The 25,572-nt window shown below is 29.1% G+C and overlaps 1 protein-coding gene across 2 annotated transcripts in view; it reads left to right on the top strand.

Moving 5' to 3' along the window:
• The first annotated feature begins 155 nt into the window (after positions 1 to 155).
• Positions 156 to 25,572, top strand: part of Rme-8 (receptor mediated endocytosis 8) — a 189,307-nt gene continuing 163,890 nt past the window's right edge. For both annotated transcript variants that reach the window (XM_075361095.1, XM_075361097.1), the window contains exon 1: positions 156 to 332. The gene's annotated coding sequence lies outside the window, so the exon portion shown is untranslated. The remainder of the gene's footprint in view (positions 333 to 25,572) is intronic.

Below are 25,572 nucleotides of genomic sequence, written 5' to 3' on the forward strand. Positions count from 1 at the left end.
AAATACTTAATCGAAATTTTAATTCTTTAATGATTTACTAACGAAACGATAGCAATATAATTTTTCGAATTTCTAAGTTTGTGAAAATTGTTTAACTATTGGTATTCCTGTGTAATAGCTGTTTCATTATTCAGCTGTCAAAAAGTCTTATTTTGAGTACAGCAGCTGTTTTGTGAATTTTTAGATTTATTTAGGAGTTATTGTAACGTACTTTTGGTTATTGTCCGTTTAAAAATCTTTTTGATTTTTATACGGTTATGGTGTCCTATTTAAATAGTTTCATAATTATCTTTTCCCGGAGGTGTTTAGAAGACATTGTTTGAAATTACAGCGTAAGTTATCCAAAATTTGCATGAAAATTTGCGTTTGCACCAGGGGTATTTTTTCAACTTTTTGCGGATTAATATGTTAGTTCATTTATTTTGTACGTGTTTGTAGTTTATCTTGGATTGTTAAAAATAATTAGAATTAGTGCTTGTATAATTTTGTCTGGGAATTGTTATTGCATTTTATGTTTGGCGAAATAACCTCAACCTTTATAACTTGTTGAGTGAACAAACTGATGATAATACACTGTCGTATCATAAGGAAGTTGTTATTCTTATTTCCCATTTTTTAGTAGAGCCTGTAGCTCTACTAGCAATGAAGATTTTTTAATATATTTTTTTATTCTTTATACAACAAAGTGGTGTAAATATATTTTATAAATAACTTTCGTTTTCAGTCACAGTGAAATCTTTATAAAATATTTAGTAAAAATTACAAAATTTCTTGTACAACTGCTTTGTTTTCCTTAACACTACTTTCCTTAATACTAAAGTAATTATCCTGTAATTATATTTTGTGTAACTAATTTTAATTTTTTTTTTTTTTTTTTTTTAATTGCTATTGCAACATGATAATTTATTGATTAGTCCAGCCCACATTTTCTAACAAGTCTTGAGTAGTGAAATATTACATCCTAGTTTTCTGAAATTTTCAAACAACATACAAGGAAGTTTATTAAAATATTTTACTTTGTAATTATTTATAATTACCCCCTGCCTCTGAACTTTTAGACATTGAGCTATATTAATTTAAACAAAGTACAAACAATAAAAATGCATTTATTTTAAGTTGGAAACTCATTAAGAAACGCATAACAACCTTAAAAGTCGTCTTTGAAATTGTCTGTTGAAGGCAGTTTGTCTGGTTGCTGCTAGTGTTCAGAATGATAGTAAAGATGCCGTATTGCCTTTAATAAAACATGGTTTTACGATTTGTAGGCCAGATTGGTCCAGTGCCTTTAATTTTCTGACAAGTGTTTAACCTTTCCTCTAAGGTATTGGAACTGAGTTGTTTGAGTTCCTCAGTTTTCACAAACATAAGTAATTCCCTTATCATTTTCTTTACAGAATTTAAACATTTCCTGAGCTGTCAAGATTTGATCCTTATGTATGGGCTTCTCACAGAATTTTGATCTTCCAATTTTAATGTCAGGGTTCTTCTTTTTAAACTCAGAGAATAGCTCATTTAAATTACAAAGAACTAACCATTTTTATCCTTTTCTAATCCTAGTATCATTTTCCTTCAATAAAACCCAGTTCTTTTCCCCCAACATCAAACGACTATTTTCATCATTTTCATTAAAATGTTTTGTAATGTCTTCACATATTACATTTGATTTTCTTTTTTTTGTAATTAAGGTAAAATACCCTGTTCTTTTAATATTTAGGTTTCTTATTAATTTAACCATACGTTCTGAGACTTAAATTCATTACAAACTTTTCCTTAGCCCCAAGAATTTGGAAGTAAACTGATAATTTTAATTCTGTTCTCTTTGTTGGAAATATAACATTTAGTTTTTCTATCAGATCATCATATTCTGTGTGTAAATTTTGAGGATTGTCATCTGGATCAGAAGTAGGAAATGAAACTTCCAAATTTTTTCAATTTTATTTTCAAGGTAATGGATCTTTTTTCTTCACATAATTTCTTACTTATGCAAGCTGGCAATAAACGAAGAATAGTACAAGCTGAATCCACCTTTTATATACTTTCTGATGAGTCATAAAATTCTTTACCTAAACTTTCACCAGCCCTTTCTCTGTCCATAACAAATATTTTACAGTAACGTATTGGGAACAATGATTTTCCTGATATAAGATTGATAGGAACACTTATATTCTTAGATAATGATTCAAAGTCAATTCTTTTAAGCCTTTTGTTATAGGCTTTTTATGTTTTTTGAAAGGTCCGAGCAAGATTGGCCATAGAGATTAAAATTTTTGAAGTATTTTTTCATGATATTTACAATTTGAAGTGACCTCAGAGTTTTTCGGAAAGAAAACAATACTTTTCTTCTTCCTTGTAACCTTTAATTGATTTAATGTCTTTAGGTAAAACTCCATACACAATTTTATGGTAAGCTTCATTCTACATTTTATATAGACACTCCTTACATTGACACTCCATTTTGGTAAAAGGTTACTCAACTATACTCTTTAACAGTGGACAGTAAAGTGAGATAAATATTGGTAGAGGAGGAAGACAACACAGTGCAGGCACAGACTTGCACTACGTGCAGATTCTTAAGTGAGCCTGTAGAATCCTGAACCTACCTACAGAGATTTGTGACTTATTAACCAACCCATTAACTAACAAATAAGTATTCACAGTATAAATTATGTGTGTATATACATTTTTTTAAAAATAATAGTTGTCTTTCAAAATAATATGTATGCAGTTCTATAATTCAGTTGGCTTTCAGTTATTGACAAATATAGATTAAATTATTGATTAATAATTAAATTAGTTTAGGCTTGTTTTTAATAATGAATTAATTTATTATCTTTTATAAACAATGTTTTTTTAATATGGGCATAGGTCCCAACTTTATGATATCATTATTTTGTTAAAGAGAATCTTTGTATCTAAAATAATTCAAAATTATATACTGGGCAGTCTACACGCTTATTTATAATAAGGTACTTTATTTTTTTTTAAATGTGGTTTTCTTAGTTTAAAATGCCTTAGAAATAATAGAATAACTCTTTATACCCACTTATCCCAGATATGGAAATCAAGAATTTTTTGCTTGAATTCACTATTTATACTTAGTTTGAGTTTAATTTCAAAATTGAAATTTATACTTAAGTTTGATATCATAGAGACCATTTTTTGTGTGCAACTTTCAGATATTTATCTGGTCCCCCAACAGTGATATTGCAGCTGAAAAATTGAAAAAAAAATCAATTTTTAAACGATTAACTACTCACTATTGATATTTTATATAAAGTAACTATACTCTAATATATAAAAGTACAGGAAAATGGAGGCAGAGAAATTGTTCCTTCTTTCAGAAATTACCCAGCGAAAATTGAATTTTGTTCATTCATATTCAATAACCAGGGCTACAAAGCATATATGAACGAAACCATATTTGATAGGTAAATATGGCTTTGATTTGTAGACCGGAATGTAATAAACACAATGCAATTAATTTGAAAAACCTAGGACACTCCAGTGCTGAGTAATTTACAAAAACATTGATGCCTGTGAGTGCGAAAACAGCACGAGGCAAAAAATGGCCACATTTTTTGAACCAGATACGATAAAAATGTTTAAAAATTAGTTTTGAACTACCAAAACATAAAGGAATGGACCTACAAAAAATATTAATTTTTTCAGTGCTGGACCACTTTGAGTGATCCTAAATAATATATTTTTAAGTGATATTATTACTGTAATCCACAATGCAAAAAAATCGACAATCATGTGTTTTTGTTAAATTATGATGGAAAAACCAATTATGTTTAAGATTGTTTTACTACACTCTTTTGTAACTTTTTTCAGGTGAGAGTCAACTATATTTATTGTTTTGTGCCAATGAAACGCTTCCCTTTTTTTATTTAATGTTATTTGCTTTCCAGAATCCTGAAATTTTTTAAATTTTAGTAAAATACTATGATCATACAAAAACCTATGCAAGGATTCACAGTCTTCAATACAACAATAAATTGTGATAATGTGAACTCATATTCATTGCATGAAAACCCCTGGTCATATGAAGATGACAAAGCCATAAACGCACTGAATTATACAATCCATGAGCATTGTTTTTCAAAGTTCCAATTTGCAGGTTATTAGCTGATAATAATAATCTATTCAATCCAATGAATGCCTTGTGACTCTCGAAAAAGAGTCACAAGGCATTTCTTATAGTTAGCAAACTGTTATATCTCAATATCAAAGAGTTTTGTGTGGCAGGGGGTTAATAGTAACCAGTTACCTTTTACTTAGAAGCGTAAAACAACTTTGCTTAAAACTTTTGTTCGTGTGTGTGTGTGTGTGCATGTGCATGCATGTGTGTTTATAGTTAGCAACTTTGTAAAAATCCTGAGTGCATCAGTGTTAATTATAGGTTTTCTTGTATAAGTATATGAGAATACGTGGGTGCATGTCTACCTACATATATTTACACAAATATTTTTTTTTTAAATACTGTTATTATTTCATTGGTGAGTCTGCATGTAATCATAAAATTAACTGAAATCAAGATTTGTCATCTTTTTCTATAAACACTGAATGTCTTCATAGGAATAACTAAAACATTTTGCCCTAAGTTGTTGAACATTTTGACATAAGTTTGTATTTATTATCTAAAAGCTTTGTAGTTTAAATTGCCCTTTATCAATTCATGTCATTCTTATTCTTTTACTCATAAATTATTAGGACTACATCATCTGTAACAGAAACATTTGAATAGATATAGTATCATATATTATGATATGTAAAATATGATATAGTAAAAGTGTGGATGTAACTTAAAAAAAATTAATTTTTAACTAGTCACAATGTCAAAGCTTGGCATTAAATTTTAATTATAATTATATATAAAACTTTTCTTATAAAGATACTGCTCATTCATTTTCATAAGCAACTTGACTGCAATATTATAATATTGTATGATGGTTAGCAAATATGTACTTCCATACTGATGGTAATTACAAATTAAAAATAAACAAAACTTAAAAATTGTTCATAAATCTATATTTAAAACCTGTTAATAAATGACAAGAATTTTGTAAACCATAATTTTATTACTATTTTATTATTAGTAATTCCCAGCAACTTCAGATCATAATAAATTTCATACAGTATGTCATTTGTTTTCATAAATATCATCATAGTATGAGATTGGTATTGTGCATGGGTATTGTTATCTATGAAAAAGTAGGTTTTCTGTATTTTAACATAAATTGTGCAATTTTGTATAAAGAAACCGAAGAAGATATTAAATTATAAAATTATCATTGTTTTGTTTCTTTGACAAGATTAAGGATATATGTCATGACATAACATCCTTTTCCAATGATGAACAAAAACTCCTACCATTTCTTTCCACCAAATTAATTCTGTTTACTTACATGGCGCTACTCATTCAAAATTCTCATGGATTTTCTTATTCTGTATGTTCCTCTTTTAAAAATATTAGTTATTTTATATTTTTGGTTAATACTAAGAAATTCATTAAATTTATTTCTGTGTCTAGGTAATACAGATTAAAACAAAGTAATGAAATTTGCTTGGGCTGCTTATAAGATGTGACAAGTGTATGTACATTATTTATCATGTGTGTGCGGGGGGGGGCATATGTGCATGGATGCACACATAATAAATTTAGGACAATATAAGGAGACATTCGTATCTGTTATGATAATAGCAATTATTAAATAAATCTGTTTAAGGAAAACAAAAAAAGATTGTATTTGAACTAATACTGAAACTGTGGTACAGATATTTCCATTAAAATACTGCCAATAGCAAATATTTCTAAAATTTTATTGTGTCTTGATTACTTTTATTATAAATATAAATATTTACATTTAAACTGAAATAGATGTAAGTGTAATTATTACTTAAATTATGACTATATTAACATTTTAAGAAAATTCAAACCTGGACTTGTGTTTGAGGGATCCTACTCACCAATGAGAATTAGGTAGATTTCATAAGAAAGCTACCTATTGTGAATGGGTACCATGATGCGACTTCAGAAGTCGCATCATTAATTTTGAGATATTTTCATGTTTTATATCCCCCAGACCCCAAAACCACCATCAGTTCAAAAGTTTATATATAACTATAAATCACTTGAATCACTTTCAAATTGATATATAAAATATAACGACCCAAAATCTCAATCAAGTTTGTTACTGGGGAAAATTGGACCATGAGGTTAGAAATTGGGGGCTTTTTCGAAAAAAATATCGCTATAACTTATTATTAAGTAAAATATTAAATTTGTTTAAAGTTCCTACTATTCTTTGGATAAGGGCCTAAAACTTATGTAAGTAAAGATTTTTGATATCACCAACCATTGGCCCAGAGGGTGGAAAAATGGGGTTTCAAAGACAAAAAAAACAATCATACCTTCCTTAATAGGTACTGTAATGAATTGGTTTAAGTAATCGTTAGTCCTCGAAACATTACCTAAAACTTTTGTCTGAAACAATTTTTTTTAAGTGACCAACCCTTACGACAAGGGATGACCAAAATGTTGCTGGAATTGTAAGAAGATGGGACTTATCGTATGCTAAACATTTGAAACTTTTTTTTTTTACTTGCAATTGACAATGAGTCATATTGAACAAATTTGAAGATTTACTTAATTTTAAGGTGGAAATCTTTTTTATCCCCTACTTAGGACTGATGAAATCTACCTCCGCCTTCCAGTGTGCCAGAAGGGATTTTTTTTTTAATGCAGAGGTTCTTAACATGCTAGAAGCAATGAATTAAAATACTATAAAAATATTAATTTGTAATAATGTTGTAATAATATTAGCCATATTATTGCTACGATATGACATTAGTCGTTATGAAGTATTATTCTAATCTGTTGCAATTATTTTTTTCTGATTATAAAAAATACCAGGTTATAAAAAATTATGCTATACTGCTTATATATTTTATTCATACTTAATAACTATTTTCAGCTCTCTTGTGTCATAAAATATACTTAAAATAAATTATATTGGTAACTTCCAGTGAGTTAAATTATGACTTTTCTAACACACCAATATTTGATTGTAATTACTTTTTAGTCTAACTAATTCATATTTGCATAGACTATGTAATTTGTACTACTTATTACTTTCTTTGCTTTGTAACAATTAGCAAATTGATGATAATCAGTTGCAGTACTACCAGGATGTTAACTATAATGATAATAGCTGTACTTTAGGTCAAGTTGAAGCAGTATTTGTGGGTTTCGCCCCTTGATTTAAAATTGTAAATTTTACGAAAAATAAAAGTCCTTGTAGAATGAAAAATAACTATTCATTATGAAGAAGAATGTTTTGTTTTACTTGTAATTCAGTTTCAAAATAAGAAAAAAATGTTACAATTTGTGTCTTAACAAAGGCATTAATATCTGAATGCTTACAAGATGAGGTTTTCGATAAGAAATTGCAGGCTATAGAGTTCTAAAGTTCACTTTGGCTTTCTTGACTAAGAAGTATGATATGATATGATAGTTTTTAAGAATATGTCACCAAAGAGCCAAATTTATATCAGATAGATTTAAATTTTTAGAAAATATAAATGAGATAAGTGAGATATATTAAATGAGATGAGTGTATGAGTTGTATTTTGAGGATGTGATTTGAAATTCAGAACATTGTCTTTTCCAGCTTGTATTACAGGAGAATTTTGTTTTCAGAAAATATCCTGTTGTTGGTGTACAATATCTTATGGTTGTGTCATTTAACATAGTATACTGGATTTGGAACAATAGTGGATCATGTTGTTATCTTTTACCCATGATTTGCTATTTTCATGAACTGATAAAGAAAATTTTCTTTATGTCAAGCCATGGTATTGATATGATACAGTTTTAATAAAAATAAATAAGAATCATCAGCACTACTATTATCAAACAAACCCTTCGTTTTTAAAAAAAAAATTAATAAAACATTAAAAAAAATGTTTTTTCTGTTATATGCATTCAATAAGGCATGTCAGTATATTTTTTGCGCTTATTTAGAATCTGCAAACCAAAATTGATTAGCAGTCATGGTTTTTTAGTAACATGACTAAAGAAAACCTGATCTTAAAAATATTGTATAGCCTATAGTGTGATATTATCTTACCTAATCTGCTTTTCGTTAGTTTTTCCTTTTTTCAGCCTGTGGAATGTATTTCTTTTCAATCTCCAGCAGTAATTAGTAAGTATATTCAGGCTCCATTTTCCCTGGTATTGTGTTTCCATCATTGATATATTTTGGAGAAAGTGTTCACTATGTTTGTCATTTACATCACCAAGGTTTGGTGGAAAAAAGTCCAAATGTGAATGTAACGTGTATTTTTCAAGACACGTTGCATCAAAGTTTTTTGTTTTCAAGAAGCTAATCAATTCTGCATTTTTCTCAGACTTTTTTTCCGGAAATGATTTAATAATATTTGATATTAGATCTGCTTTCTCCGATTCATTCAAACTCTTTTCAAAGTCCAAATCCTTCATTAGCTTATGTATCTATAGTCCAACAAATATTCTTTGATTTATTCATCACGATCCTGGGAAACTTGCTCTTAAGGTATAAAAAACCGTAGCCAAAAGAACATATTTTACTGCTTACAAGGTGGTTCCAACTTTCTACCCTTGAAGCCTATAATTCTTGACTACATTTTAGACAAATTGAGATCATCAACGAGATTATTAAGTTCTGCATGAGTAATCTTGTGAGGTTCAGTGCTCTCAACTTAGAAATCTGGATCCTCTTTTTCTTAATTACTCTTTAAATCACCAAATCCTCCTTCATTGTCAAAATTTTCTTCCAAACTCCATGTTTCTGGTGGAACCATGTCTTAACTGTGTGGAATAGATGTTATGTTGAAGGAAGTTTGAAATATGTTTACGATTTAAAAATTACAGTCTTGTTGAGTGGTCCTTAGGCTCTCTCCATACCACATTAACAGCAAAAAGCATATGTTTTAGTTTCCCACTTAACTTGCTGCTTAGTGAAGTTGCACTACAGCAGATGTGAAGATCCCTTACCCACCGGATTGGTCTAGTGGTGAACGCGTCTTCCCAAATCAGCTGATTTGAAAGTCGAGAGTTCCAGCGTTCAAGTCCTAGTAAAGCCAGCTATTTTTACACCGACTTGAATACTAGATCGTGGATACCGGTGTTCTTTGGTGGTTGGGTTTCAATTAACCACACATCTCAGGTATGGTCGAACTGAGAATGTACAAGACTACACTTCATTCACACTCATACATATCATCCTCATTCATCCTCTGAAGTATTATCTAAAACGGTAGTTACCAGAGGCTAAACAGGAAAAAGAAAGAAAGAAAGATGTGACGATCCCAAGACTTGTCCCTGATCTCCTATGTTAATAGCAGAGTTCATATGATTTGTAACCAAAGAAGTAATATTTCTTCTTTAAGATTTAAAAGTTAATTCACCATGCATAAAAATTTTTATAACTACAAGTCATTTTAACATAAATTACTAAGAAAATAAAAATGGTATCAAAGAAGCATAACAAAAACAATACGTAGCTGTATTAGAGAAAGTAGTTTAAAACAAAACATAAAACATGTAATATTATTTGCTTGAAAGCTAAAACAAAACTGATTCTCAGGTGTGAATTATTGTACAGTAAAAATAAATACAGTAAATGTAATACAGAATTTAATACAGTAATTAAATACAGTAAAAATGGTGTCATTAATTAAGGCTATTAATTAAATCATATTTCCCTGATAAATTTATTTTTTGTAAAAGGAGTGAGTCCGTAGTTAACAGTTAGTATCGATGACATTCTATGATATAATAACATATTAGTCAAATGGCCACTGTTCCAAATTATTCCACTCTGTGCTATATATAAATACGATTGTTTCCATTATAAATATCTTTTGACTTTCATTATTAATATAAACATTAAAGAAATTGAAGTGTTTTAACAATTTTAATTTTTTATGACTAACAATTACAAACAAAAAAAATCCCTTTTGACATGCCGGAAGGCAGAGGTAGATTTCATTGGTTCTAAGTAGGAGATAAAGACCCACCGGGTTGGTCTAGTGGTGAACGCGTCTTCCGAAATCAGCTGATTTGGAAGTCGAGAATTCCAATGTTCAAGTCCTAGTAAAGCCAGCTATTTTTACACGGACTTGAATACTAGATCGTGGATACCGGTGTTCTTTGGTGGTTGGGTTTCAATTAACCACACATCTCAGGTATGGTCGAACTGAGAATGTACAAGACTACACTTCATTCACACTCATACATATCATCCTCATTCATCCTCTGAAGTATTATCTAAACGGTAGTTACCAGAGGCTAAACAGGAAAAAGAAAGAAGTAGGAGATAAAAAAGATTTCCACCTTAAAGTTAAGAAAAACTTCAATTTTACTCAATATGACAACGGTTGCGTGTGAAAAAGGTTTCAGATGTTTAGCATACGAGAAGTCGCATCTTCTTAAAATTCCAGTAACATTTTGGGTCATCCCTTACGGATGACCAAAATAAGGGATAAGGGATGGTCATATTAAAACTTCTTTCAGACTAATATTTCGAGGACTAACGATTACTTTAACCAATTCGATACTTGTCTATTAAGGGAGGTATGATTTTCTTTTTTGTCTTTGAAAGCCCATTTTTCCACTCCCTGGGGCAATGGTTGGTGATATCAAAAATCTTTAGTTACATAAGTTTCAGTCCCTTATCCAAAGAACAGTAAGAACTTTAAACGAATTCGATATTTTACTTAATAAGAAAGTTATAGCGATATTTTATTTTTTTCGAAAAAGCGCCCCCATTTCCACTCATATGGTCCGATTTTGCCCATTAACGAACTCGACCGAAATTTTGGGTCGTTATATTTTATGTATCAATTTGAAAGTGATTGGCGCAAAATTACGGCAGTTGTCGTGTCCACAAAAAAGTGAAATATGTATATATATATATTTATACATATAAATGTATATATAAACTTTTGAAGTATAGGTGGTATTGGGATCTGGGGGATGTGAAACTCGAAGTTATGTCGACATTTTCCGGAAGTCGAATTATTGGACCCACTACAATAGGTAGCTTTCTTATGAAATCTACCTATAACGAAGTTCTTGGACAAACTTTGAGGACATATTTGGATTTATGTTTAAAAATCATAAGAATAAGCCAGAATTATCTGTTTAACATAACTCCTGCATATCAATGCAGTCAAGAGTTGAAGATATACGGCATTATAATTTCTATTCTCTGAAACATATTCAAGTACAGCTATTTTGAGTACAGTAAAATTTCCTTATTCGTGGGAGTTAGAGACCGTACAAATGTCGCGAATACAGAAAAACCGTGAATGTAGAACGGAACTAATACTCATTTAAGGAAGAATGGTTAGGTTCTATGTAAAATTAAACAATAATCATGCGTACTTAGGGCGATATTATTGATGAAATAGAGAACTTTAATTTTAAGTACTGGTTTAGTGCAGTACATGGTGCAGTACACAAAAAAATATTTAACAAAATACTGTATATTTCCTAATTTACTCGTAAGCACTTGCCGAACTGTGTTTGATTTAAAAATTCACTGCAGTACGTCGTACATTATGCAATATTGTAGAAAACAGTATTCATGTTCAAATCGTACTCGGAAATCGCCTTAAAAAGTCAAGAAAACAGTACTACATACACGAAATTAAAATTACTGTAAAGGAAATTTACAAAACTAAACTACATTATTTTGGATTGCATTTACAAAAATGTCTAATTTTTCCTTGTCTCGCTCATGTTTTTAAATCCGTGTAAAGTTCTGTGTATTCTTGCATAGCATCTTAAATTTTGCCCCTAAAGATTAAGCTTCTATTCAAAAGTGGATCATCATGTATAAAAAAACTGGAGGTTATGGGATAATTTAATGCCTTGGGTAAGCGTTTTGACATTTAACTGTTTTCCAGGGGTCGTATCTTCGACCTCGTCATGTTAATATTCCACCTGTGCCATTAAATCTTTTTAATATTTATTTTTTAATGTCACTACATAATGTAATGTACGTGAATAGGGAAAATTTTAGCCGCGAATATAGAAAAGACATTGAAAAATTTTGCACCGCGAATACGGGAAGTGCGATTAAGGAGATTTCACTGTATGTCCCAGAAAATGAAACTTCTGTTTATTTGAATTACAGAATAATTATAATAAGCATTAAATTTTTGTAATTTGTGATAAAGATTTAATTTTAGTCATTAGAATTTGAATGAAATTAACTGAATCTTGTGTTTGCTATTATTGTACGTTACAATTTGAATGAAGCAAATTAATCGTATGTAAACTTATGTTTATATTATATATTATCTGTCATATCAGATTTATGTGTACAATATCTGATGCCAGTCTGTTTGCATAGGTATGTTTTTATGTACTTTTGATTTAGTTGTGACTTGACAGTTGGACAGAAAATCTTTTTTGTAACTAATCACTGCTGGTAAGGGCTTTTGCACTTGTTTTAGATATCTACTTATAAAGTAGGTAAAAAATCTATTTATTAGCAGTATGCAATAATCCAAACAGGCTTATAACTTCATTAATATGTAACATAATTTTATTTATTTACTTTTATATAATATATTACTCAACAGAACTTGTTTTGATTAATGTTTAAAGATACCACGTGAAGGTTTCATTTGTTTGGAAACCCTGCTTTGAAAACTTTTTTTATTTCCTGTTTTCATATTCATTGAAAGAAAGATTTTTGATATTTTGTAGTGAGATATTTAAATCTGTAGTATCACCAAAAATAATCCATTGATGTAATTTTAAAATTGCTCAAAAACTATATATTGTAAATTTTTATAAAATTCCACATCCATTGGGTGTAATGACCTCTCAAAGAATGATGTCCCCAGAATGTCAAAGTGGACTCAGACTTGACTTAAGTTTTTATTTGTTCCAAAAGTAAGAATTTTTTTAAAAAATTGTTAGAACATCAGAATATTTCAGTTTGAAAGCAAAAAGTAATTAATTAAATTTTTTTTAATTAAAGGTTTGGGTTGGCTGACCTCTTTGACATCATTGAGGTTTTCATGCTGCTTCCTTAAAAAATAATGTAGGTTGAAAATGAACTTTCATTATCACATGATTTACTTTTTGTTAATGAAGGTACTAAAAAGCTCAGTCAAGCGGGCAGCATGGCTCAAACTTTCTTATTCATATAGTATTTACTGGTTTTCAAGAATAATGATGCTTTGAAAAAAGAAGGGATTGAATGTTCCAAGCTTCCAGTTATGAATTACAGGAGTTGAAGGTCCTTGAAGGACAAGGGGGACTGAACTTCTCGGATAAAAACATAAACTTTTTCTTTCTGAAGGTATAAATATTTTTAAAAAGACTAGTTCCAGTATTGCAACCATTAAATTTTTGTTAACAAGGATGCCAGGGGGTCTGAGACCTTAGGTAAGAGTTAGGCTTGAATCTGTTCTTCTTATATGTATTTGTTGTTTTTGATATCGCAACAGTTACATTGTTAATGTAAGGAGCTGAGAGAGAGTTTGACCCTCTAAGTTTGAATATTTTTTGTAATTCAATTTTTTTGAGAGTAAATTAGAAGAGGGGGTAATTCTCTCTTAGTAGTAATAATTGTCCAGAATTCTGTATCTTTATTCTGTCTTATAATGTATTGCATGTATTTTCATGTGATCCTATGGGTGTAGTACATGTATGCCTGTATTTTTCTACTGCAAGATTATGCGACTGAAAGTAGATTATCTTATTGTACGTTTTTAAGTTCAGTGATTGTGTACTTTTGGATCCAAATTTGGTGTATGTGTGAAGAACTGTTTCCTTACAATCAGACTTAATTTTTTATGTATGTATGAACGTTTTTATGTATATATTATTAATTGTTTCTATGAAAGGATAGCAAAGGAGGTGAAAGTGAGGGATATGAGGGTGTTATGAAATTAACTATTACATAGGGTATCAGAAATAACCTATAACAGTTGGGAAGGAGTAAGCTTACTACAATAATGTAGTAATTTTTCATATCTGTTAAGTGATTTTCAAGATTGTGCAGTACAATCCAACAAGTTTTTGTGTAGTAGGGTGTAAGGTTTAGGATATGTAACTGTAAATTTGATTTTAATGAGGTTTGGAGTTTTGATGACTTATGTATCTTATTCATCTAATTCTGAATTTACAATATATCTGTTAAATCATCATATTCAGATTATTCTTAACCAACTATTTTTTTCATTTGGTTATAATTTGGATTTGTATTTCTCTGATCTTTTTAAAAAGAATTGTAATGTTTAGAGTATAAAAAAATCAAGGCTGTAATATTGTAATTAGTGATAAGAAGTGTAATCTAGTATTGTAATTAATTGATCCTCTTTATCAATGATGAATATCACTAATAGGATCATTTTAATTAGTAAATGAGTTTATTAACATTAGTTCAAAATCTTGTTTTTTTGCTTATCAGAATAATAGTTTTCTGTTATATTATTTATTTATTTTTCATAATTTTTTGTTAGGTTTTGCCGTTATGTCATTTCAGCTGACATAACAGAGTTTAATATAAAGAAATTAAAATTCGTATGAAAATAAGAAGTTTTTATATCATTCTGTTGTAAGCTTGTTTGTATCTAGTTATAACTTTTCTTTCATATGTTCACTAAAGTTCTTTATCTTTGATTTATTTCTGTTCACTCTCATATGCAAGATGTATAAGCCCTGTTTCAAAACTGTAAATTTGCATAGATTAATATTATTTTATTTTATTTTTTTTTAAATAGACAGTGTGTTTCATCCAAACTTCTTTGTCATTATTTTGTCTTATCGTGTATTTCAGTTAACTTAATCATGTTTTTTTTATTCTCATAATTCTGTGGGAATGGTGTGTGCGCGCGCGCGTGTGTGTGTACTTTTCTGTTGCAAAGTGTCATAAACTGAGATTAAAGTTTTGATAATTTATCTTAAAATATGTTAGTGTTTTATGGCAAAACTATTGTATTATTTGTCTCCTTTTTTTTAGATATATCAACTTTTGTATGCAAAATAATTTTGCATTCTGTTGTATTGTAGCGGCCAGCCGTCAGGAAGCCTTCACCCGCGCCGCCGAGTGGGCTTTGTTGAATAAATCGAACTTTTAGCGGATCGCTATTAAAACCAGTTGATTATAGGTAGAATTATTTTTCTGGTTTTGTAGATATTTGCAAAAATCGTTCTTTTTTTATTTAGACTACTGTGACTATTTTAAAGTTTTGGTTAAGTTTCAATAGAAAAATTTGATACAGATGAATTCCCTCATTCTGGAGATGAGGAATGTCCCGAGCTATGCCATGTGTATGACCTGTTTTTAATACTGTGCTTATTTTTTTATTAATGAAGGAATAAGAATTTTATGTAATTAATACTGGATCATAATCATTTAGTTGATCTGAAGTATATGTAGTTGTAATTTAATAAGTAAAAATTAGATAAAGAATATTTATATCTATTACGCGTAGAGAAGTAATTAAAAATTTTTATGATTTTATCAGCTTTAAATGTTAATAATAAACATTTGTTAAACAGTTCATCATTTAAGAAGAGAAAATTTTCTATTTTTATCTAATAATTCTATACGTTACAGTATTAATTGTGTTAATTAGTCTTGATCAGTAGATTTTTTGTTCAGATGATTTTAATTTTATGTAATTGTGTTTAGTGCTTGATAAAAAATTATATTTCCTGAACACGACTGACAAAAAATCAAATTATCTTTCCATCGTTGCACTATTTAAATTTTGAAGTGTTTTTTGTCGATTAGTAAAAAAGCATCGTCATTAATTTACTCTTGCTGAGTTTATGATTTAAAAATATTTATGGGTGCTTGCAGTGGATATTTCTTTTAACTGACAAGGTTGAATTCTTTTGGGAGGATCTGTTTACCTTTGGTGAGACATCAGAAGAAACTCTTAGAATTCATGAGGGAGTTGATTCAGAATGTTTGTGCAACAATTTAGTAAAAAAGAATCTGATTTCCCACCTACTAGTAATGTCTATTTATGAACTGACTATTTTTATTGTAAAAAAGGAGGAAATATTGCAATGAAAAAATTTAAGTGTGGACCCTTCTCATAAAATATGCAGTGTTGCAAAATACAATACACAGGCTTTCCTTATCTGAGAGCATCCATATGCAAACCTAAAAGTTTACAATGCCATGCTAAAGATAATAATTACTATTAAATTTGTAATTCCATTATCTAAATTAATTGATTTAAGAATGTTTCTATTCTTAAAAAGATAACAGAGAATTGTTGATGTTAAAATGAACTTGACTGAATATTTACAGAACATATAATAATTGTATAATAATTTAAATATTTCTTATTAAACATCTCTGTAATGTAAGATAAATAAAACTTAAATGTAAATTACAAAACTAAAACATTTAAATAATTTTTAAATTTAAAACAATTACCAAAGGAATTCTGCAATTGTTAGAATGTAATGAATATCCTGATAATTAAAATATTTTTATATGAAAATTCAAGAGAATGAGTTCGGGTAAAAATAACATACTCTTGCATTCCAAAGGGCCTTTAAATCACGCTGCAAATCAGTGCTACATATAATTGTGTATGCTGTTTGAGCTGGGGTTTTTATTTGTTGGGAATAGATTTCAGTTAGGTACCAGCTTCAAAAAGGAAAAATGTTTATTATTTTTTTTAATTTTTTATAAAGTTTAGATAGATTAGTATAAGGAATATTTTAGCTGTGTACGTTAGGTTTTTATTTAAATTTTATAATTAAAAGGGTTTAGTCTATTACACAATATTATGTGTATCAGCATATTTGATTTGCATTTGCTTGTAAATTTGAAATATCTTTAAAATATATTATATTTACAATTAGTAAATTAGTAGCAATTGTATTCTGCCTAAGGTTAAGTGATAATGGTATCCAGCAGCATATCTGTAATAATTTGTAATGTCTTCTACAGTGATATTTTTTTAACAATATAAGATTTAGAAATGAAAAAATATCTTTCATATATATTCAGATTTTATATTTTTATAATGATGATGTTGGAATCAGTGCAGTGAGCTGATAGTGTGATTATAAATTTTGATGGATGTGTAGGTTTGTGTACCATCATTAAGTTAAAATTTTCATATTGAATGAACTAAGACAAAATATCATTACAGAAGTGAGATTACTTCTGTATTGAGTAAAAACATATTCCATACATTTTATTGATAAAAGTAAAGAAATGTTTTATTATTTACATGAATTACATTTTTAAATGTGATATTTTAAGAAAGTATTTTCCGTTTCATTGTTTTTTTTTACTTCTATTGCACCCAGAACTTATTACTTCCTTGTACAAAATAAAGGAAGTCACAGTGCCTCCTTTATTTTGTACAAGGAAGTAATAAGTTCTGGGTGCAATAAAATTACCAACAATGCAATATAAAAAACCAACGAAAAATTACGGTTTTCAGATTTCAACAGAAATATCCATTTTGACTAGTTTTGGAGTGACATCTATACTTATGTATCTCGCATTACTCAAAAACGATTAGCCGTAGGATGTTGAAATTCTGGATTTAGGACTGTTATAACATTTAGTTGTGCACCTCTCCTTTTGATTGCAGTCAACTGAACCAAAAGTGTCCAAAAAAACTAAAATCCCCAAAAGCTTTGGATTTTGAACTTTTTGTTATTGCAGTAATAAGCCCTAATTGAGAGCTTTTCAATGATATATCTCATAAGTGGTTCCAGAGATTTTCATTGGTTCCAGAGAGAGTCAAATAAAATTTTAATTAATGAAATATTTGGAACTTAGAGGGGAAGGCACATCAGTTCGAATCAGACTTCATCTCCTTCTTTTTTTTTTAACTTTTTTTTAAATTAAAATATATTGATTTATTAATAATTATTAACCTCTCATTGTAAAAAATGTTTTACGATAAATAATTCAATAAAAAAAAAGAAAAAATATCAAAAGCTTTTAATGAAATAAAATTTATGTACTTTTCATTTTTTTTTAAATGTGTAAATGTAATTTAATATGCATACAAGGAATCGTGTGTTGTCCACATCAGATTTTTATTTAATAAAATCATAACCATTCATTTCAGAAGTTGTTAAATAAAAAACACTTTTTCATTTTTCTTGTGTGGTTCTTTAGGTAGCTGATCTTTTAAAATAATAGTGATTATTATTAGAAATCTATATAAAAAATATATTTATAACAAGTCCATAATTGAAAGCTGCTGTAGTTTTTAGTTGTTACTAATTACTCTTATCATAATTTTTATTTTAGTTTTCTGGGATACAAATTTTTTTTTTATAATTTTTATACTTGTAATATATTGCATGTGTTTTTGAATTTTTTGCTTTGAAAGCACCCAGTTATAATTACTGATATGAAGTGAAATTTGCTAAGTGTGTGAAATATGCTAAGCAATAATTTGCCATAATATGCCATTTTAAGCTTTTTTTATCAGGCGATATTAATCAGTCATGTTGTTTTTATACATACAAGTGTATATTGATGAGTTATATGAATTTTCAGAAAGTTATTTGTATATGCATATAAATATATACTCTCTCTCTCTCTCGTGCGTGTGTACACACACACACACACACACAAGTCTGTTCAGAAAATAACCGAACATTTTTAATTACGCGCTAAGATATTTAGTGACATGCAGCTGACAGCATTGTGTTTTGCATGAACTCCTCTGTAACCACTTGTTCTTGGATTGTTATCATTTAATTTTGTGTTTTTGTTACTTGAGTGTAACGTGTTTGTGTTAGTAGCGATTTTTGTAAAGTGTGATTTTCGGGAGCAACGATACAACGTATAATTTTGCGTGAAACTGGAGAAACAGAAACATTTCAACTTTTGAAACAAGCTTACAGAAATGATGCTCTGGGTTGTACGCAATGTTACGAATGGTTTTCACGATTTAAAAGAGGTTGTCAGCAGTGGCGGCTCGTAGCTAAAATTAGTGGGGGTGCTACTCCAGAAAATTCTTTTCTGGTCCTTTTCAAGGCCATTGTTAAAGTTTTCCGTAAAATAAAAGAACTGAGATAAAAACTGAATCAAATTGAACATCTGGAAGCAGGGTAATAATCTAATTCTACACTTTATAACATTTGATTTAACCGAATAAATAATAAAATGCCAATACAGATAATATTTTTTAGTCTTATTAGATAATAACTTAATAAAATGTCCGCTTAAAAACATTATAGTGAATGGTGCTTAATTAAAATTTTTATTGTACATAGAAAGAAATACATAATTAGTTTTTACTAATTTACCTTCTCTTTCGCCCTTCCAGCGTGTTTTTGGACAGATTTGACAATCAAGGAGCGCTTGCTTTGCGTTATTTTCACATCACTACTAAAAAAACCACTAAATTACTTTCATATTCCTTCCATTGGCTAAACTAGAAAAGGGAACAAACAAGGAACATTCCATATTCACGAAGTAAAAAAAGCTACCTTCCACCAGCACACCAGGGTTGACACTGCGAGAGCGACAGTGCTCTCCCTCCCTCGCAGCCTCGCGTGCAGCTTCCTATGTGCGCATATACACAACAGCCAGACACCACGCTGCTGGAACTGTGAAGCGCACAGTTCCATACAAAAATTTTATATCTTATTCATAAACTGGGGGATGGCTACAGACATGAAGCTTAAGGATTATATATTGTACAAGAATAAAGAAAGAATTAAATAAAAAAGAACTCATTATATTAATTGTTATAGATAATATCAAGTGGAAATAGGAGGTGTTGCAGTTCCACATTGTCAATGCCTGAGCCACCACTGGTCATCAGTCAGTTGAAGATGACCCATGATCAGGAAGACCTTCAACTTCAACTAATGATACCCATCTTAAGAAAATTAATGATCTGGTGTGTGTAAATCGCCGATTGACTGTTAGAGAACTTGCAGAAGAGGTTAGAATCTCGATTGAATCATGCCATGACATTTTGACTCAAAAATTAAACATGCATCAAGGTGCAGCAAAATCTGTTTCTTGTTTCATGACCGAATAGCAGAAAGAACATAGAATGGACTGGTCGGCAACTTCTTGATCAAGCCTATGATGATGAATCATTCATGCAATCATAATGGGAGACGAAAACTGGGTTTACAGCTACAACATTGAGACAAAAGTTCAATCATCACAGTGGATTGGCAAAGGATCTCTACGCCCCAAGAAAGCATGTCAGTCTCAATCCAGTATCAAAGTGATGCTCTCTGTTTTTCTGGTTTTAATGGAATTGTGTACTTTCAAGATGTGTTAGAATGGTTACATGAAAAAATCTGCAAAAAGAGACCAGAGTTGTGATGAGACAACTGATGGTTCCTTCACCACGACAATGCGTCCATGTACTCATCTTTGTCTTCAGGTTTGTGCCAAAAATCACATGACTGTCCTTCCTCAGCCTCCCTACTTGGCAGACCTGTCTCCTTGCAATGTTTTCTTATTTCTGAAATTAAAATCAGTGATGAAAGGATGCCATTTTGATACTGTTGATGACATTAAAGCAAATTCATCATGACCTTAAAGGCCATTTTGAATGAAGCTATCCAGGATTGCTTCGAGAAGTGGAAACACCACTGGACAAAATGTGTGAATTGGGGAGGGGAGTACTTTGAAGGCGACAGGGCTCAATTATCTGTAAAATTAATAATAAAGATTAAAAAAATAAACTTCAGTTATGTTCTGAACAGACCTCATATCTTTAATTAAGTTGATAAATTAACCTAAAGCTTTATGTTTTTTTTTTATAATTTTCTATTCATAAAGAAGAACATGTTTTTAGAGGGATCTCCTTTATTTATTTTACGATATAGAATTTTCAAATTACATATGCCTCGTAGATTAAAGTAGTGTAAATAGTGTAGCTAGTATAATAATTTGTATTATTGCTTTTTTTGCTAACTTGTACTCAAAATTTTCCCTTTATGTTGTGCCTGTTAATTCATTAATGATAAATTATTTTGAAATTATGAATATTATAAATACTTTTTTAATTGCAGAATTTCTACTTATATTATTGTTCTCTTCCCTCTTATTCTTTAATCTAAACACTACCTTGAAACTGGTAATAAACTCAAGAAGTTTCTGTAAAGTTTTTCTGACAGCTAACCCTCCCTTATCTAGATAACTGCTATGATTGACTATCTGTCTGTATAAGTTTGGTGTCCAAGAAGATTGCTAAATAGGATTGCCTATGTGAAGTAAGAAATTAAAATATATCAATTACATTTAATTTATTTTTAAGCAATGCATGTAGTAGGCCAGTTGAAATCCAGAAATATTTTAACTTTTGTCTATCAGATAGTCATTTAATTAAAATTAAAGGGAATAACCATTTTAAAGGTATGTAAATACAACAAAAACCATAGTTTATACTGACCAAATTTATTTATTTTGCAACAAAATTTCTCAAATTAGTCATAATTTTGAATTAGACATATGTGATATATCTACTTTTATTCTTCTTACACTTTTCATGCATTCAACTAAGTATGTATTGTATGTTTATAGGATACATTTAATTAAACACAGTTTTATTCCATGTAAAGCAAATGACATTATTATTGTTTTATAATACTGTAGCTAATTAACTTTAAAAGCCTCCCAATGAATTGGCAGTTTATTTTCTTCACAAAGGATTTTGACACAACACACACACACACACACAGATAGATAGAGAGAGAGAGAGTGAATGAGAAAGAAAGAAATTGCATGTTACTGAATATATATTTTTTAAATTCCATTTAAGCAGCTTACTTTAGAAAGTTTCCCATGAGATTGTTTTCTAATAGGTGAAATATATTATATAAGAATGTTGTAAATATGCATGCAACTGATGGCTGGCTTCCAGACACATTCAACATTAATTAGTTTGATCGTATTTTGTGTTTCATTGTTTTTGCCCCAGGGTGGGCTAAAATTAACTTCTCACTTTTTTTATAAATTAACTGAAAAATAATTTTTTATTTAAATTTCAATTAAAACATGATTTATTCAAGTATATTTTGAAAATAATATCTTTTAAATACTGATGTCTGAAGTATTCATAAATCTGGGCTCTTTTTAACACATTTTGTATAGTTAAAACCAATATTTCTTCTGGTATTGCCACTGCTTCGACCCAAATGTTGTTTTTTTAACCCTTCTAAATTTTGTGGCTTATTGACGTAAATATTTTCTTCTAACCCCCAACAAAAATCAGGAGCCGTCAAATCTGGTGACCTTGAAGTCCTCCGAAAACGTAGATTAATCAAAGTTATTCAGTTTCCAAACTTTTACTTAAGGAACTCCATTGAGGCTCTGCTGGTGTGAGTTGTAGCCCCCATCAAGAAGAGATCATCCCTAAGATCCAGAATGAAAAATTTCTCAAGCACTTGCTGATATTTATTTCATTTCTCACTGTCACCAAAACACGATTTTCTGAAAAATAATTCACCATTTTCTGAAAAAAAATAAAAATACAATCTGTTGATTCTTTGTTGAGAAATAGCACACCACACTGTAACTTTTTGTGTGTAAAGAACAATTATGTGTGGATTGGGAGTACCTCAAAAATGAGCATTTTTTTCATTGACATAGCCACTAAGGGAGGAATGGGCTTCGTGACTCATCCAAATATTAGGTAAAAAAGAAAAAAAAAATCATCAGAATCATGGTGGGGTTGATAAATTCCCACCAGTATTCCAGGTGTAATACATAATCAAAAGTTCATTTTAATGGAGTATTTTGTAAGAAAACATTTTTAAATCCATGTTCAATATTCTGGACAGTGATGTTCGACTAATGCCCAACTGGGTTGAACATTTTCATGTAACATTGTAGCATCCTCCAATACACTGTTCTGTACAGAGTAAATATTTTCATTATTTTTAGAATATCTTGCTTGGTCTTGTTGATATTCTGGCATCTTCTACCGATCCAGTTTGTTCAAACTTCAAAACCACTCTAGTTTTGTAAAACTTACTAAATTTTTATTTTCTCAGAATCACTCCCCTGACTGTATGAGAAAAATGTCACTATTTTTATTCTTTCCTGGAGGGTATTTTTCCATAATGAGCCTCGTTTTTATTTAAGTTTAACGTGAAAGAAAAATAATTATAATATTTAATAATAAAACAAATTGTAAATTTTTTTCCGTAGGAAGTGATTTTTGGTCCACCAGTATGTAGTAAGTATTCATTATATTGCTACATTTCTTGTAAGAAAAGGGAAATGGTTTTTTCTTGAATAAAAGTATTTGAAATATTTGTTGTTTAAGAATTTTTGCGTATAGTTTTAGTTATTTATCAAAGTTGTTTTTTTTAATGTTTTCATTTGTATCACTGTCTTCATTTCCTTTGTTACTTTCTGTCAGTAATGTGAAAATTATGGATATCATAAATATGAATTGCTCATGTTTCTTTTATGTAAGACGTATGTCTATTTTTATGAATGTTTTATTACATAAAAACATTCAGCATTTACTTTTTTAAATTATGGGATTTTTATTTAATTTATTATGTGAGTGAGTTTACTATTTAATAATTTATCATCGTATGTTATAAATTTGTTTAATTATACATTTTCCTGCTTGAAGAATTATATTATAATCACATTATTAAATATCTACTTTCAAAACTATGAAATAATAAATTTGTTAAAATAAAAGTGTATAATGTTAATTGATTATAGTTTTATTACAAACTCTTAAAATATCCTATTGTTTGGAGTTTTTTAATAAATTTGATAATATAATTTTATTAGAAATAGTTTTTTTTTTTATTAGAGATAAAAAGCATGTGATGCTGTAACAAATTCTATTTATTATTACCTTTTTTTATATTTGATTAGACATTCAGTTTTATTAGATAATTATTTTTACTGTTTAATAATAAACTGCTGTGAAACATAATATGATATAATATATGGGTGTGTGAATGTATGTATGTGAAATGCTGACAAGAAAAAACTAGCTGTCTGTTGGAATAATCATTGTTATATTTGACATTTTTTTTATCTTATATTCTGATTCATCTGTATATGTATATTAGATGGTTTTGTACACTTGCTCTTTCTGTCTCTTCCTACCACTGTATTCTGCCTCTCCGCAATCCCCCTCCACCCCCCCCCCCACACACACACACACACATATGCACGACCTGCCCGCCCACAGTTATTTATCCTGCTGATCTGACATTTTCATTTAATGGAAGTTACATTGTAATAATCAATTCAATATTTTTATTCTTTGAATCAGTTATAAAATCATTTTTTATTTTTTTTTATTTAATAACATATACATTTCAATTCTTTTCTTTTTGCTTGTCAACGCATAATTACCGGTCATTCTTCATGCAGCCTCCTGATAAACAAGGGGCCTGCCCTAATAGCTGATAAATATATTGTAAGAAAACATCTATCCTTAACCAAGAAAATTATCTGCCAGGATTTAAAGAACATTTTTATGATCTTATTTTTTTCAGTATTGATTTCAAAATTTTTAAATATATTGGTTCTCTTGGTAATGTAATATTAGTTATTTCACTTGTGATTGTATTAATTTTTATCAGTGAAAGAGTTTTAAAAAATGGGTTCAATTTTTTTTTTTTCATTCAGATATTCAAATACATTTATTTCTTAGTATAATATTGTTATAAAATATTAAGTTTTACTGTACTGATGCTAAATTATTGGTTTTGATTCATATTGTGGTACTGCCGTAAGTGTCATCAGCAGACATACTGTCAGGTTCATAATCTTAAAGTTGAACAAGTTCAGAAATGTTTTTTGTCATTGTGTTCTGTTTTGAGCCCTTTTTTTATTTTACGCATATTGTGTGAATGGAGCAGTATTTTTGATAAAACTTTTTGAATTTTATTCTCTAGAACTCATTGAGACATAGAACTGTATTTACCAGCAGTAGTTGTTCTTTTGGGTCTTTAGTTTAATAAAATTATACAAATTATATAAATCTGATTATTCTAAGTTATAGTAATTCATCAGATCGATGTATTTTTAATTGGTAATATTTATTAAAATATTCAATTTTTAGGAATATATTCTAGGTGAGAAAACCTTCTTTTGAGTTAATCTAGATCATTTAATTTTATTGTAAATGAAACTTAAGTTTATATACAAAGTAAAATATTAGTTCTGGTGTGTAATTATATTGTTTACAATTCATTTATAGAGAATTATACTGTTTTTTTTACACAATATTAAAATTAATTATTTTAAATTCTGTTTCCCCACTGCAGTAATTTTTTTCTATTACTCAGAATAATGGTGCGGGTCATCTGAAATTTAAATTTTGATCCACAAAATTTAAATTTGAAATTTTTTTTAGGTTTGAGGTTTTTTAAATTTTGGGAAATTAATTTTTATGCTTACCTGCTTGAATTTTTTATAGGGTGTTGGTAATTATTATATATTAGAAACTAGTAATATTGGATTAACTTGGTTTTGTTCTGAATAATGATTGATATTTAAATCTCAATAAATTGGTGTTTGAAAAATTAATGTTATTTCTTTTATTGAGCCT

Source organism: Lycorma delicatula, chromosome 3, assembly GCF_047948215.1.
Source record: "Lycorma delicatula isolate Av1 chromosome 3, ASM4794821v1, whole genome shotgun sequence".
NCBI lineage: Eukaryota > Metazoa > Arthropoda > Insecta > Hemiptera > Fulgoridae > Lycorma > Lycorma delicatula.